This window comes from Parasteatoda tepidariorum, unplaced genomic scaffold (assembly GCF_982258835.1).
Source record: "Parasteatoda tepidariorum strain Cologne lab strain unplaced genomic scaffold, Ptep-v5.0 scaffold_34, whole genome shotgun sequence".
Taxonomy (NCBI): Eukaryota; Metazoa; Arthropoda; class Arachnida; order Araneae; family Theridiidae; genus Parasteatoda; species Parasteatoda tepidariorum.
In genome coordinates this window covers 298169-314298 of record NW_028257393.1, presented here as the reverse complement: position 1 = coordinate 314298, position 16130 = coordinate 298169, and the positions used below count along the sequence as shown (strand labels likewise).

Below are 16130 nucleotides of genomic sequence, written 5' to 3'. Positions count from 1 at the left end.
CGAAAAATCCCTTACGCTTGCGATGAACGTAGCACTGATATAGTGCGTCATTAAGTAATTATGCATGATTTAAAATTCACATCTCCAAATAAAAAATTTTAAAACTACGAGGGAATGCATCACAAAATCTCCCAAAAAAAATGGTTGATAAATAATATGGGAATTTTAAAATAGCGAGGAATTTGAAAACCAAATAGAAATTGCTAGTTATAAATACCCATGGTAAAATTGGCATGCATAAATAGGGTTAAAAAGTGATTACTCAACATTGGAAATCGTATATCGTAATATCGTGGATATTTTGAAACCATTTGAAAATTCGTAGCAGTTTGAAGAAGCGATCGGGAAACAATATAGATTTACAATGAAATCAGCGTAAAATTGAGCGCTTAAAAAAGTGACGACTTTAATTTATTTTTTATATTATAACCATCGTTGAACAGCCGACCCAATTGTGGGTTTACGACTACTAATGTTCAACTCATAGGCCATGTGATTTTGAACCAATCTGGAAGACAAGGAAACTCCTGGATTATTACCCCCACAGGTGTGATTTGTTATGGGTACATGGAGGACTTTATGACTCAATTGACTTAACATGCATCAGTTACCATTTAGTACACGGGGAAGTTCCACCGCCGGGGATTAAACCCACGACTTCTTGAATATGGGCCCACTGCAAAGTTTTTATAGTGTATGGAATATTAATTTTACAGAGTCAAGATCTTTTCAATTTAAAAGCATTCCAAACTTGGGATTTGATTTTGTAATTTTTCATAAATACTCTGATTACAGGGAGAACACAATCCTCCAGATGAAGAAGTTTTGGATGAGGCCACTGATGTGGTGATGATAAATTTTGAAGATGAACTTGGAAGTTCAGACGAGGAAGAGGAATCCATTGAAGATTCTGATTCTGAAGTATTCATTCTTTGTTTACTTATTCAACCTTAAATATTTAACTAATGTGAACAAAATAGGAAGCTAATTTGAACAAAATAGGTTAAAATATGTTTATAGTTAATTTTAATAAAATACAGTTTTATAATTATGTTATAGATAAAAAATTTATTTTAACCAGCCCCAAAGAGCACCCCCAAATGGTATATGTAAACCTAAATAAATACTGTGACAAGCACAGGGGTCGCATTCCCCCTAAAATTCCTAAAACTATGTGCAAACCCTAAAATTCCTAAAAATCTGATAAAATTTTGTTGGTGTTCCTAAAAAATTAGAGTTATAGGCTAAATATAAATAAAAAAGCAATAATCTAAAATATAAGAATTTAACTACATTAATTAAAACTGTTTTAATTTTGTCACATGGGAATTCTGATCCTGAGAGAGGTTTTTCGATAAATGAAGCAATGCTTAATGTGAGTCACCATGAGAATACTATTATGTCTCTTAGACTAATCAAAGATACCATTTGAAATTATGGAGGAATGTTGAAGATCACCACAACACTATTGAGGGCAGTAAAAGAATTTCACAAATCATATCAAGAATATGTTAGAAAAATGATCATGATTAATTTGTTTTTCTCTAACTTCTAATATAAATTGCTGATTTGAAATCTAATATTATCACACAATAGTTTTTCTTAATAAAGTAAGGTAAAGGGTAATAATAAAGTTTTGATTAAGAAGGTAAAAATTAAATAAAAATCCAAGTTGGTGATAATTTAATTTTTGTCTTGATTTATTCTCACTTTTGCCTGTTCCTGAATTATGCACTTAATTTCTGATAGGTAATATGTAAAGTTGAAATTTCATTTTTACACTTTAGAGATTTCATTCTTGACTTAATAAATTTCAGAGCTTTATTTTATGACTTGCAATTATATATGATATGTGTGGATGAATTGTAATAATCTTCTGTTATGTAATAAATTACCGTGTGATCTGTTTTTAACCTAGCAAAATCGTATATTACCCCTAAAATTTACCTAAAATTTTTTGAAAAAAGTTCCTAAAATTACCCTAAAATTTTAAAAAACTTTGGTGCTACCCCTGTTATTTTTTTCATGAAAAACGAATTGATTTTAATCAAATAAATTTATAATGTATAATTTATAATCAAATTAATATTTTTAGTCAAATTAATTTTTTACTTTAAAATATAAGAAGTATAAATACAATGAAAGAAACTTCACTTAAAGGAAAGACAGAAGAGGCAAGTAGCACATTTGTTACCCCCTAAAACGTGAAACATCCTAAACATCTGACAAACTTTTTTCATATTGCCTGGATTTTGTTGAAATATTATAATAAAATTAGTTGAATAAATTGCTGCAGTTTTAAAAAATTGTTCTTAAATTTTGTGGTTTTAATATAACTTTTCTTTAGAAGATTCTATTATTTTTGTAATTTCTCATCTCATAAACTAATTTAAACTTAAGTTATAATTTTTAATATTAAGTTAAATAAAGACTGTACTTAATGTATTAAAATTATTTTAGAGTTTAAAAAAATGATATAAGCTTTTTAATAGACCTTTTATTGATTTGAAGCAGGTTTTTATCGTTTTCTTATATGAAGCACATTTTATGACATATAAAGTTTTTAAATTATGGCACAACTTTTTTTATAATACCTGGATTCTAGCGGGCCACATTTAAAAAAAAAAAGACTCAGCAAAAATTCTTGAAACCCCTTAAAACTACTATTTTACTATTGGGTTGGCTGAAAAATAATTTCGGTGTTTTAGAGTGAAATAAACTCTTTCTATGTAAAAAATAGAATCTTTCATACTTTTTGATTTTCACCATCTTGTTGTATTTAATCTTTTCATGGTCATATAACTTCAGGTCCTTATCAGCAAAACTTTATTTTTTTAAACTAGAAATGTCATTACTAAATAGAATGGTAATTTTATCAAAATTTTATGTGATTTAAGGTAATTTGTATTACTAAATTTTTAAAAAGTTTGTAAAAATGGTGATAAAGATATGATAAATGATATAAATATTAAATGATAGTGCAAAATCAGGGCTATATGGAGGATGCGACATTACCTACCAACCAAGCAGCTATAATTTTGTACGTATTGATGAAAATGTGTGAGGCCTTGCATTATTGTATTAAACAGGATTGCTTTGCGATTTTAAATCTCCCATACATCTGCCACCTTATATCATCAGAATATCATTTATTTTGAAAAGTTGAGTTTTTTTTTTATGATAAGGACCCTAAGCTCTGTTGGCTTTGGGATCATGAAATTACTACTAAGATGGTAAAACGTCAAACAGAATCAGGGTTGGCTTTTTGCTGGGAGAAACTGGTTATAACCGGTAAAAACTGGCAGAAACTAAAAATACGTCTATATTAGTTCTAGTAATTGCTTAATGGCATTTTGTTTAAGTAAACTGAAAAATGTAACTCATAAAGAGTGCAGTATATCAAATATTTTTATAAAACAAATCGGACCCATTTCCTGAAACTTATTTTTCCTGTCAAGTTTCGACGACTACCCCAGCTGCGACATGGTGATCTAGTTTTAAAAAATATGCAATAGATGAAAGTTTCACAAATCTTGCTTGTTCTTTGATGGCCATGCCTGCTAGTTCTGCTGAACTTGAGAGAATCTTCTCAAATTTCTCGTTCGTGCATAGGCAAATTGAGAAATTGTTTAGGTTTAGAAACTGCATCAAAACTTGTCTTTTGTTATACATTACTGCAGAGTGAAAACAATGTAATATTTGATTTCGAATGGTGATAATTTTGAAAATAAATTGTACTTTGTTTAACATTTAATTGTTTTTTCTATGCATTATCCATTGTATGTCAATCTCAGTACTTACTTTTATGTCATTTTCTGAATTTCTGCCAGTTTCTACCACAAATGTGGCAGAAAAGGGTTTCTGCCATGCCGGTTTTAACCACTTCGGCAGAAACTTGCCAACCTTGAACAGAATCGAAGATATTTGACTAATTAACAACTACTACTATTTGACTAATTTTTGTATAGAAAAAAATCATTAAACCTGTAATTTATTATACTTTTTAATTTATTGTACTTAATATTATGATTTTTAATTTATTATATTTATTATTTATTCTAAAAATATATATTGATATTTTCAATTGATTTGAGGAGTGCATGTTTTTTCCATTCTTTTAAGTGTATTAATTGCAAACAAATTTTTTCGAAATTTTAAATTTTAGTCATTTTTTGTCCTGAAACAAGTAACATAACATTTATTGTATAAATTTTATGTTGGTCAATTTTAAAGGTACTATAGTTCTTAAGAAAACAAATTTAAAAAGGGTCTATTTTAAAATTTTATACCACTTTTACTAGTGTTTTCTTATTGTCATTAGTAATTACCAAATTTAGCTATTTTCAGTGGAGAAAAATATTCCATAAAAATTTTTTCTTAATTTTTAAAAGAATGTTTTAATAAGACTTCAGAGCAAAAGTTGGGAACCATTGTTGAAATATGTGATGCTTTTCTCTCCACTCACACTGTTTTACTTTATACTTTTTTTACATCGTTAGAAACATTTTAGCATCTGTATGAAGACATATATTAAAATTTATTTTATTGTATAAACTTAATGTAGAGTAACTGAAATATCCGTGAAATTTGGAAAAATATTTAAACAAATTCATAAACAATTCAACTGAACAATTTGGCTTTCTTAAAGTGGTGACAGTTTTATGACCATGATTTGTTTACTTAAATTTTAATATCTGTCACATTTTTTTCCAAAAAAGCTAAAAAAATATTCTGCAGAGTTTCTGAAATAGATCTGTGCATTACTGATTTTTTCTTATGAACTTAAAAAAGTACATTTGGAATAGTTTTCAGTATTTCTAAATATAAAGAATAAACCTTTTTTAAATATTATTTTCTTGTTTAAATATAGTATATAAAGTTTTACTGTTTTGATAGTTTTACTGTTTGCTACATTTTGAAGAATTGTTTATAGTGATGTTTTTTTTTTCTTTTGTAATCTTTTATTGCAAATATCTCATTTTTAAAAATTAATGTTTTTTTAATCTGGTTTTAATATTTCTTCGGTAATATTTATGGTTATAATTCATTTTTAAAGTTTTTCTCTTCTTCTACAAATCTTAATTCTTCAAAGAGCAGTATGAATAATAATAATTTTAGAGAGTTGTCTACATTAGATTTTTTTTTTTTACTTTTTCAAGAAAGTTTTGAATTTTGTAGAAAATATGAAACTTCTGTTTTTTTTATTTGGTATCTTAGAAGATGTTTTTTCTCAATATTATGGAAAATGTTTCCGGACTTATTCTCTCTTAAGTTAGTTTAAGCTGTCTTCTACCAGATTTGAAAAAAAAATGTGTGAATGTTTTTGTTCGGTTTTTGAAACTATTTGTACCAAAACAGCTTCTAAATTGCTAAAAATTGCTTGCTTTAAATTTTATCTTACCCACTAGTGCACTCAATGCACTTTGAAAATTGTTAATAGAGGTCAAGGTGAAAAGTTTTGCAAATAGTATAGAGTCAATAAAAGTTGTGTACATTTAAAAGTGAAACAAATTGAATGTTTGCTGAAAAAGCTTATTGGCCTGTTATAGAATTTTCAGAAATTTTTTTCTGAAAATTTCAGAATTTTCAGAAAATTTTCTTGTTCAGAATTTTTTTTTTCATATTTGCAGACTTTTTGTCGTATAAAATGTTTCTATTTCTTTTAGTTTTTTATCAATCAAGAAGTTGACCAGAAGCACAATAAATCGTATTTGTTTCTATAACAGATTGATATTTTTTCTCTTGAAATCTTATAATATAATCAAAAACATTTTAAAGATTCAGAAAAAAAATTGCAGAATGATTATAATGCAGCATTTTCACTATCTGAAAACAAAACATGCCCATACTTTTTCCTTCACAATTCAATTTGGTGACCAGTCAATTAGTGACTGCTAAAAATTAAATTCAATTTTCAGCAATTAATGTAGCGTTTCAAAATTAAATTGTGCACTGCATAACAGTTTTATATTTGATTAACTTTATTCATTTATATAATCAGCACTTCGCTTATGGAACCTTATAAAAAGCTTGAACTTGCTTTGCTCTTTGATTTAATGTTTCTGATAAGTATTTGAATCAGTTTAATTATTAATGCGATGTTAGGGATTCAATTTTAATTAAGTTGACTCAATGAATACACATAAAAGTAATAGAAAGTGCATTTAAAAAGTTTGGTGATAATGCTCCAGACAAAATCAGTTAGTCACGAAACACTTTGCACAAACTGAGACAGTGAAGGCTCTTTTTGCAATGAATTGGTGTTACTGTCCTTAAATGAGTCCTCAAAAGACTTTTTTACATTAAATCTAGAGATGATGTAACTTGTCTTCAGGGAGTCCTCAAGGACCTTTTCTATATTAAATGTTATTTGTCTTCAATGAGTGCGGGATAAAATGAGAAAGTATTATTCATTTGCTGAAACCTCTGTGAATGATCTACTACCACTGTTCCTTATTGTTACTTAATTCCAGAATCTTTCAATGTTTATAAGTGATCAACAGCATACCTGGAATCGCCACATCTCTTTATGGTCCCCCCTAATATGACTTGTCATCAGTATGGTTTCCTTTCCTTCTCTGAAATGTTTAAAGGTTAAACCAATTGAATATGGATTCTAGGTCTACATGTAATGCATTTCTTAGACATACACTTAGAATAGTAGATATGTTTCACTGCTCAAACAAAACTTCTTCTTACTCTCCTTTCTATCAGCCATCTCATGTGTATGCATAGAATTGCATTTTTTACTCTTGTTACTTTTGAAATATTCGTAAATGCCATTCACAAAATTTTTAGATTTATCTTGTTATTTAGTGAAATAACTTTTTTCTGTATAATTTTTAATGGTAGAAATATTCTTTAGGTATGATAAGGATAGCTATTAAAATTGTTTGCATCAGCAAAGGATAATAAATGTTAAATAAATTTTACAGGCTTTTGCATGGTTGAACACTCGGAAATCTTCTGGTCGTTGTTAGCTGTTGATATGGACACACTTTTAGCTGAACAGCCTCCAAATACATGGGATTGTTTTCCAGTGAAGATGGTAATGAATTATATTTTTAGCCATGTTTTTATATGTTAAAATTCAATAGTTAACTTTCTTAAAATTGAAAGAATGCCTCTGTTCAGCATCAAAATTTGTTATTGGAGAATATTTAAAATAATAACAAGATTTAATGCAATATTTACTCTAGTCACAAATAAAAAACTTACTATGAAAATGTTCTTAAAGGTAATATTATTTACAATACATAAAGAAATTATTATAAAATGAACAAAATCTAAAAAATGGCTTGAATAATCCACCCACCCACCAACATCCTAATCTTGCTTATTAGTATATTATGTGCATTTTTCGCTTAAGCACCGCTTTTCTTCCGAAAACTTATGCGGAGGGAGGTTCCATCAAGAACTTAAATTTGCTCCCCAAGTTGCCCGTTATCTGGATCTAATGGAATCATCTATTGCTCTTCATAAAAGCTGCGAAAAAGAACAATGGGAATTAAAGGGGTATTTATTTTACTACCTAATTTAGTGGGAATTTTAAATAATTAAAATATGTATTATTTAAATATTTTTTAATTACATGAAATATATTATCTCATATACTCCACTTGTTTCTATTCTTGCGTAATCTTTTTAGCTAAATTTGAAAGGTTTCCACTCACTGTACACCCAGTGGCAGAATCGCAGCGACATTGTTGACACCACTGTTTTATCAGAAAGAATTTTCTTTTGAAAAGTAAAAAAATGTAGTTTTCTTCTTTACTTTACTTTTGTGCTGAAATTTGCATGTTATGTTTGACTCATGCATTTAGATAATCACTTTTTGATGCTCTCAATTTATGCTGATCGTATCGTAAATCGAAGTTTTGTTTCGGCAGTTATTGATTCTCACATGGTTTTTGAATATCCTGATATATTTCAAAAGATATGGAAAAAATTCAAATCATGCAGTTGAGTATTTACTTTTCAAGGCAATAATTCTACTGAATTTTTGGCAGTTATCGCTATTGACTTTTCTGTTGTTTTTAAAAACTGCTTTTTTTATGATATTTATTACGATAACCTAATCTGGGAGCTAAAAACAAATTTGTGGAGAATTCGCGTAATTTCAATGCTGAATTTCTTTTTTTTTTTTTTTGTTTTTCCTTTTTTTTTTTTTTTTTTGCAATTACTACTACGGATTTCATGGTTTTTAATTTTTTTATTGTGATGATTATTTACAAAATATGAAGGAAATAATTGTGCGCTTCCCTCAACAAAATGCTAGAATATCACCCATAATATTAAAATAAAGAACTATTATAAATTCAATTTAAAAAAATTATATCATTTTTTTAAACAAATTTTAATAAATATAATTCTAATTAATAATAATACCACTTTCTATTAAACAGCACTTTCTTTTATTCAAATTATATTTCTTAAAGCATTAAGATAATATATTTTTTAAAACTAATTCTCATTGTGTTTCTGACATTAATAATGAATCTATTAAACAAAAATGTTTTGTTTGACTCTGTGGTGTATCTACCACTATAAATAAACAATTCCAACTCACTAGTATATGAGACATGTTAACTCAATTCTATTCCTTTTCATAGATGAAGGTTGACATAGTCAATAACAACTCATTCTCCACATTGGTGACCCGGACGTGATGTGAATGTGCCTACCTTGACAGAAAGTCCCACTTTGATAAGAGCATGCCTATCTTGGCAGTAACTCCCGCTTCAATCTGAACACGCCTACTTCAATGGATGGTTTGTATTCCATAGTTGACTTGCTATTTGTGATTGCGATATGATCCACCTCCTTGCACTGTTGCTGCTCGGTCTCGATCATGTACAACATATACAATTGACTGCTAAAGGCAATACAGGAGCGACCACAACCGTGATTTTAATACAGCTCTCATAATAAGCACTCCATAGCATGGTGATCTTAATACAACTCTCCCAGCTTTTCACAAAACAGCAATGAATCAACTAGTTCCGTTGGTATCCGTTCATTGAATTCTATAACAGCTATAATTCTTGTGGGGGTAATCTTCTTTTTAAAAGAGGACTCAGGAAAATAATGTTAGTCTGGAGAGAGTGACTTCTCAAAACTCAGCAATGTATATCAGCTTGGCAAAACAAATCAATCATTTACTTCTAGAATGTATTGAAATTGGTTGTTCTTTTTTTTTTCTCAAATTAAAATCTTCTGCAATAGCATTGTACGGAAGAAACCTGAATCTTACATATGTATTCTGAAAGTTAATGTTGTGTGCAATTGATCTCTTTTATCGGGGGTCTGTCCTGAATGAATTTAGTATGCTTTAGCAGTACCTTCACAAATTCAACTTAACGTTATTTTCACAAAATACTTTTAAAAAAGCAAGCTCTCATGCAAACCCCGTTCTCGTTGCAATCTATGAAAAAGAAGAGCTTTTCTTTCAGCTGTCTTTTATGAAAGGATAGCATGTGTTTGGTCAGATAGTACAATGTGGTATGCCTAACCAGTCTCTTACGCCATATGAAAGCGAGCTTTTTTTTTGCTGAGCTTTTTTTAAAATTAAACAACAAAGCTCTCCCTGTATAAACTGTACAGGAAGTTGAAATTCAAACATTATTCTAAACATCCGAACATAACCTTAATCACTATTGTAAATTTATTCTACCATACTTTTATTTTTTATGAAACATCTTTTCTCTGGGAAACTTTTTTCTGCTTGACCTAGTCAAACATTTTCTCATAATGAAAATAACTTTTTGTGCTAGTATTGTTAAATGCATGTTTTTATTAAATTCAAGTTTAAATTTAGTTATGGACAATGATTTTTATGGATTTTTAAATTTGAATGCAATTTTAAGCCCAAAATTTTCCAATAGTAAAATTATTTTTGAATATATGTGGAAAAATATATAGAAATTTATGAGTGAAATGATTTTTATTTGTAGTGACAATTTTTAGAAATATTTTCTTTCTTTACCATATTTTTGTGTTGATTTTTTATCATAATTTTTCACTAATTAAATCTGAATTTTCACAAAATACCTCTAAAAAAACCTAGACATACCCCTGATTAATAAATTCAAATGTTGTGTTGTAGTAATAGTTATTTCATTGATTTGTGGTATTGCATTTTCATCTTTGTCTTGTAGGTATGGATGCATTACTTCTGAAGATCTTTTATGGAAACTAGATGCATTACAGTCTTTCATCCGGGACTTGTATTGGCCTGATGAAGTTTTTGCCAAACATTTGAAACAAAGATTAAAACTCATAGCATGTGATATGTTGGTGTCTTGTATTAACAGGTTAATATATTTTATTGTTTATTTCTCTCACTGTAAAATTAACACCCTCTGTATTTGCTCTTTATGTATTCGATCAGATCTGTTTTTTGCAGCACAAACTAGTTTTCATCATATTAGTTAATATTCTGTGAATTTTACTATTAAAAATATTTAATATTTAATTAATCTTGCTCATCTGTAAAGTAATTGTTCATGATTTAAATTATTAATTATTCTAATTATATACAATTATTCTATTAGTTATATAATTTTGTTGTTAGGAAATCCGAGTATACTGTAATTCTGTAGAGAAACTGGAAAAAAATATATGATTCGTTAATATGATTCAATTCTTAAGTTATTGATAATTTCCTTAGTTTATATCTGAACGTTGCTTATTAATTCTAATTGATTAAGAGAGTTACAGGGTATCTGTGCGCCTGGAAAGTCATGGAGAATCATGAATTTCGGTATTAAACAAAATTTGTCATGATTTTAACTATTTTTTTAAAAAAATATCATGGAAAGTCATGAATTTACGTTGCCGAAAAATCTAATTTTTAAAATGGAATCCCCCCAATTTCATGGTGCTCTAAATATCTGAATTTCTAACAAAATCCCCACTCACAGTCATATTTTATTAAAACATAAAATGTTTTTATCATGTTCTTTAAAAATTATGATGCTTTTTTAAAAAAAGAAGGAAAAAACATAATTTTTGGAATGAATTATCTTTTAAACTTCTGTGATTTCAAAATATTTATTATTATTTAATTTTTTTATTTTATCAGTTTAAAAATCTAGCTGAAGCAAGCCAGTCATTGGTGAATTTTTTTAAATTTCGAAATGAGAACAGAAAAATCAGGAGTGTTTCTTTCCTTTCTGATGAACAAGAAAAGTGTCTTTAGAATATAATTCTAGCGATAAAAAGAAAAAAAAGTATTTGCTTTTGTATTTTTTCTGCTATTTTATTGCTTCAACTCTTTCTTTACTCCGATTTTTAAATTTAAAATTTATGATTTCAATTAATGTTATTATAATGTTTTTTTTTAAAATTTATTATTGTGTTTTTGTCGGGGGAAATAGTGACTTTGTTAAGTCATGAAAAATTCTTGGAATTGGTCATGGATTTGAAAATCTAAAATGTAGCAGATACCCTGGAGTTTGTCCAACCTATCTCACATTCCAAAAACAACAGCGTAACACATAAATAACATTATTAATTTTACAAACAGATTTATAGCTATCATAATTTTGAAATGTATGTGTTTTGTCAATATTAGGGCAAGTTTTTTCTGTATTCTGGTACTGAATGAACCTCCTGTTGTTAGCAAGAATTTTCATGATATTGATATATTCAATGTTGTATGTATAAATAACTGATACCTACCTACAATTAATTTCTTTCAATATGAAAATAATGTAAACAATTTTATATTATACAATTTTTCACATTATTCAACGTTTTTATAATTCATTCAGCCTCAATCCATTTCAGCCAACTGTCAGTCCGTAACGTCCAATCAATATACATACTCTTGATGAAATACTTGCGAGTCCACTACTGCTGAGCTGAATTCGGCGAGATTATTGCGTTGTCATGTGCAGATATTTTCAGTTTCCACACTCTGATATCGGACTAAAAAAATCTTTTTATGGTAGCTAATATAATCTAGAAAAGAATTCTTTGTCAGGAACTAGTTGTTTTATCATGATCATGGAAAATCTTTGAAAATTACTTTGTATTTTGTTAATGTACTTACAAAGTACTTAAGAGGTGCTTATTTTTGTTGAAATATATTTTTCGTAGTTCTTACAGGTATGGAAATTCAGAAAAGGTGGAATTGCTTAAGGAATTCCTTCGGGACCAAACGGAGATTCATTCCGTTGTGGCAGACATAGATCCATGGTGGCAGACATAGAAAGAAAAAACTTATTGGATCTGCTTCTTCTGAGGCCAACAGTTTTAGAGTCGGAAACAATGTCCAACATTCCCAATGGTGAAAGAAATGATGACTCATCAGAAATGAGGGGAAAAAAGTAAGCAGGAGATGGACTCATTTGAAAGGGCTGTATAAGAACTCTTAAAAGCGAAAAAAGAAGACAAAGGCCTGTCTTTAATACTCAAAAGACTTAGGCATAGAGAGAAAATAAAAGCCGAAATTTTAAATGTTATGTATTATAACATATCTTCGGATGTACTTTCTTCTCATCTTCCAGATACATCTCACCTACACCTTCTCACCTGATTTTATTATTCCCTCATATTCTACATTGAACTTTTTTTTATTTCTGCCATCACCCTTTCCTGTTCTTCAAATGTCCCCACTTTTTAAATGAATCCTCCTTCATCATCATCAATGGCTCAACAGCCCAGGGTGGGCCTTGGTCTTCTCAAGAAATTTTTCCTAGGCCATCAATCCATTTCAAATTTCGCTTGCCTCTTTTTTGTGTGCCAACTGGTCTGGCATTGAAAACTTTTTTTGTGGTATGGTCTTCGTCCATTCTAATGACGTGGCATGCCCATTTTATTCTTTGTCGTTTAATAAAGTTTATAATGTCAGGTTCATTATATGAGTGCTCTAGATTTGATCTTTTAAGCCATACGCCATTCTTTTTGGATTCCTTCAAAAATACTTCTCAAGACCTTTCTCTCAAAGTTACCCAATATAGCCTCATCCGTTCAAGATAGAGTCCAGGTTTCACAAGCATATGTTAAAATTGATCTTAAAAGGGATTTCTGTAATGAAACTTTCGTTTTTCTATGAATTACAGCAGATATTATATATTTTTGAATTTCATTAAAACATATTTGCTAGGGTAATTCTTCTTTTTATTTCCATTGTAATATTGTTCTTGGAATCCTCCTTCATCTTCTTCCTCAGCTTTTTATATAAACCCAATTAATTTTTTTGTAAACCGCAATTAATTTTTATTTGATAATTATAAAAAATTAATTTATGCTCTGAAAAGCATAAAAGGAAGATGATGACTATGTCCATCATACCTAGCTTTAAAAAAAACTTGCGTCATCGTGAGAAAAAAACAAAGTTAAAGCCAAAATATTAAATGTAATTTATAATAACGCATTTTGATGTAGGAATTGTCCCCTCCCCCTCTACATCTTCCATATTCACCTCATATATTACTTTTTTTAAGAATGGGATAATTTGTTAAATTTAATTTATTGTATGAGTGTTTTAGGCATATTTTATGTAATTTCATTTATTCTGTTTTTATCAAAATAATAAATAATTTTTAAAGTAATTATTTTGTGCTAATTTACCTTTTCATAATTTGGTATTTTTAACAAATAATTTTTTTTTCTGAATTAAAAGTGTTAAGTTTTTAACATTTTAATACTGAAATTGTCTTTGTTATTTCATAATTATGTGTTATCTTTTTTATTTCATTGTGTAAATTTATATAAAGTTTTTATGGTTTCCAAAATGGACCATGTGATACAAGAAAATCGAAATATCTCATCTTGTCTGTTTCTTTTCTTTTAAATAATAAAAAGGTAAATATATGAAATGAAATATGTATAAAAATTATTCCGACCGCAATTATTATTTCTTCAAAATATAAATACTAGTTCTGTCCATCGACTGAATAATTTTATTTTAATTTTTAAGCACAACATTTTCTATTTTTAAAACCATATAAGTTGAACCGAAACAAGAATAGGAAAACGCTAAACTTAAAATTACTTTAATATTCTTGAATTTTCATCTTTTTTTTGCAATTTAGAGTTTTATACATATATTTATTTTAATCATGATAATTTCTACTGTAATCAATGTCTTGGTTTTTCTCGTATTATTTTTAATGTTGTATCTTTCTTCTAAGAAAAACCATATAAATTCAAATTCCTTGTAAAAAAAAAAAGTTTTTATTTTTACTTAGCAAAACGTTTTATGACTTATATTTCTTTAAAAGTTCGACTACAATTTAAAATATTGAAATATGTCCCCAAACATTTATCTCATTTGTGATTGTTTTGTCACATAGGATTACATTAGAGTGCCTGTATTGAAAAGAGTGATGACAATATCCAAGAGCGCATGCGCTGCCGTCATATTTTTGTCCAAGGGGGTTGCCAGATGATACACATAAATTGGCGCCACTCACTCATTTGGTGTTATTCTGAAGGTTCTGTTATTCTAAGAGTATATACTAAAATATCAATAATATAAACTTTAAGATTGGAAAGCACATGATATTACAGATTTTTTAAAAAACATTGTCTAGCATCTGAAACTGTTAAAAAATTAACGTCAATGAAAAAAAAGAAAAGACTTCAGGTTATAATAAATACCTTAAATAAAATATAAAAATCAATAATGATTATGCCATTTATTTCAGAAATAATAAAACAAATTATATAATTTATTATTATTTATTACTTTTTCAGGAAAAAATTATCACATATTCACCTGAAAAGGTATTGTTTATTTCAACAAATTGTTAACAAAAATTTCCATTATTAGTTGAAATTTAAAACAAACTAGCATTTCATACAGTTGGTAACGAAAAGTAAACAAATACTACTTTGTAACGCGAACATTGTAACGCGCCAACATGTCAAAGTAATATCACCAAACTCTGCACTTCTGAAGTTTTGATAAAAAGATGCTCAAATCTTAAGATTTATAAGTAATTTAGATAGAAAAAATGTGTATTAAAAGTAAATACATTTATTCTTATCTAACCATTAGTTATTTCATCCCCTTGTTCTCTTTACAATGAGATAAACATAACTTTATATGCACGCAAGTAAGTGATAATAAGGATAAATTCGAATAACTAACAACTATCCAAATTTTCAGCCATAATTTTAATATTTACTGTAACTGTGAAGTTTCTTATTGAAAAAAAGTAAGTAATGAACTTATTACATGCATTTATTAATACAGAACATAAAGTTTTTGAGTCAGATAATTTTCACTCTGTGTAATTCCAATGGTGAATTTTCCACTCTCGCCTCCGGCGGTAAAGTTTTTCTTTCCACCAATCAGGAATCGTTTCTCCCTTGTCCACACTCTTTTACTCTAGGCACTCTAGATTACATGATATAATATTATGCTTTTATAAATTTTATGTCTTATCAAAAATTTTATCAGATAAAATATTCTTTTCAAAATAAAACTATATTTTTAAAACACTATACCTATTGGATTTATGTAGCTTTGCTTTTACTTTAATGTATTTAAAGAAATAACTTCTGCTTATTTTTTATTGAGACTTTTAACAAAGGGGACATATGTTGTACGTGAAAATGAAATGTGATACATGATACTTTATACATATAATACTTTATATGTTTTCATTTTTACATATTTAGTAGTGTTATAAATAATGTATCAATCAACAGTCTCTCAGGAGCAAAATGTTTTAATAAGTTAAAAATATCAACAAAATTTAAAGTACTTTAATTTAACTGCACATTTTGAGGCTACAATTTGAATTGGATTTTTTCATATATATATATATTTATAAACAGCGACTGCAGACTTCCTGTTTTTCTTACTTTTTCTATTATTTCGTCATCCTTCCTATTTTCCTGTTATTTCCTACTTTTTCTTTTTTATCCAATTAATTTTTTTTTCTTTGTAAGCATAACGCTTTTATTGTTTGTTTTTACGCTTTTATATTAACATATGTATCTATTGTTAAAAGTATCTTGCAGAAACCCATGAAAAATTCTGCCTCAGGGTATATAATAATTGTAGAATGCGATCCATGATAGATAATTAAATAAATTCTAATTTTTTTTTTCAGCATAAAGAAAGGTTTCCTTGCCAAAATAATTTTTTTTAGACAAAATTATATGTGAAA

The 16130-nt window shown here is 28.0% G+C and overlaps 1 protein-coding gene across 41 annotated transcripts in view; it reads left to right on the top strand.

The window, feature by feature from the left end:
- The window catches only part of LOC107440643 (calcium-dependent secretion activator 2), a 50330-nt gene extending 36773 nt beyond the window's left edge, over nucleotides 1-13557 (top strand). For 32 of the 41 annotated variants that reach the window (XM_087156387.1, XM_087156391.1, XM_087156374.1 and 29 more), the window contains 5 exons: nucleotides 6936-7048; nucleotides 7649-7747; nucleotides 8613-8771; nucleotides 10158-10313; nucleotides 12112-13557. The gene's annotated coding sequence lies outside the window, so the exon portion shown is untranslated. The other 9 variants (XM_087156389.1, XM_087156394.1, XM_087156393.1 and 6 more) reach the window with 6 other exon arrangements.
- Nucleotides 13558-16130: the final 2573 nt, after the last annotated feature.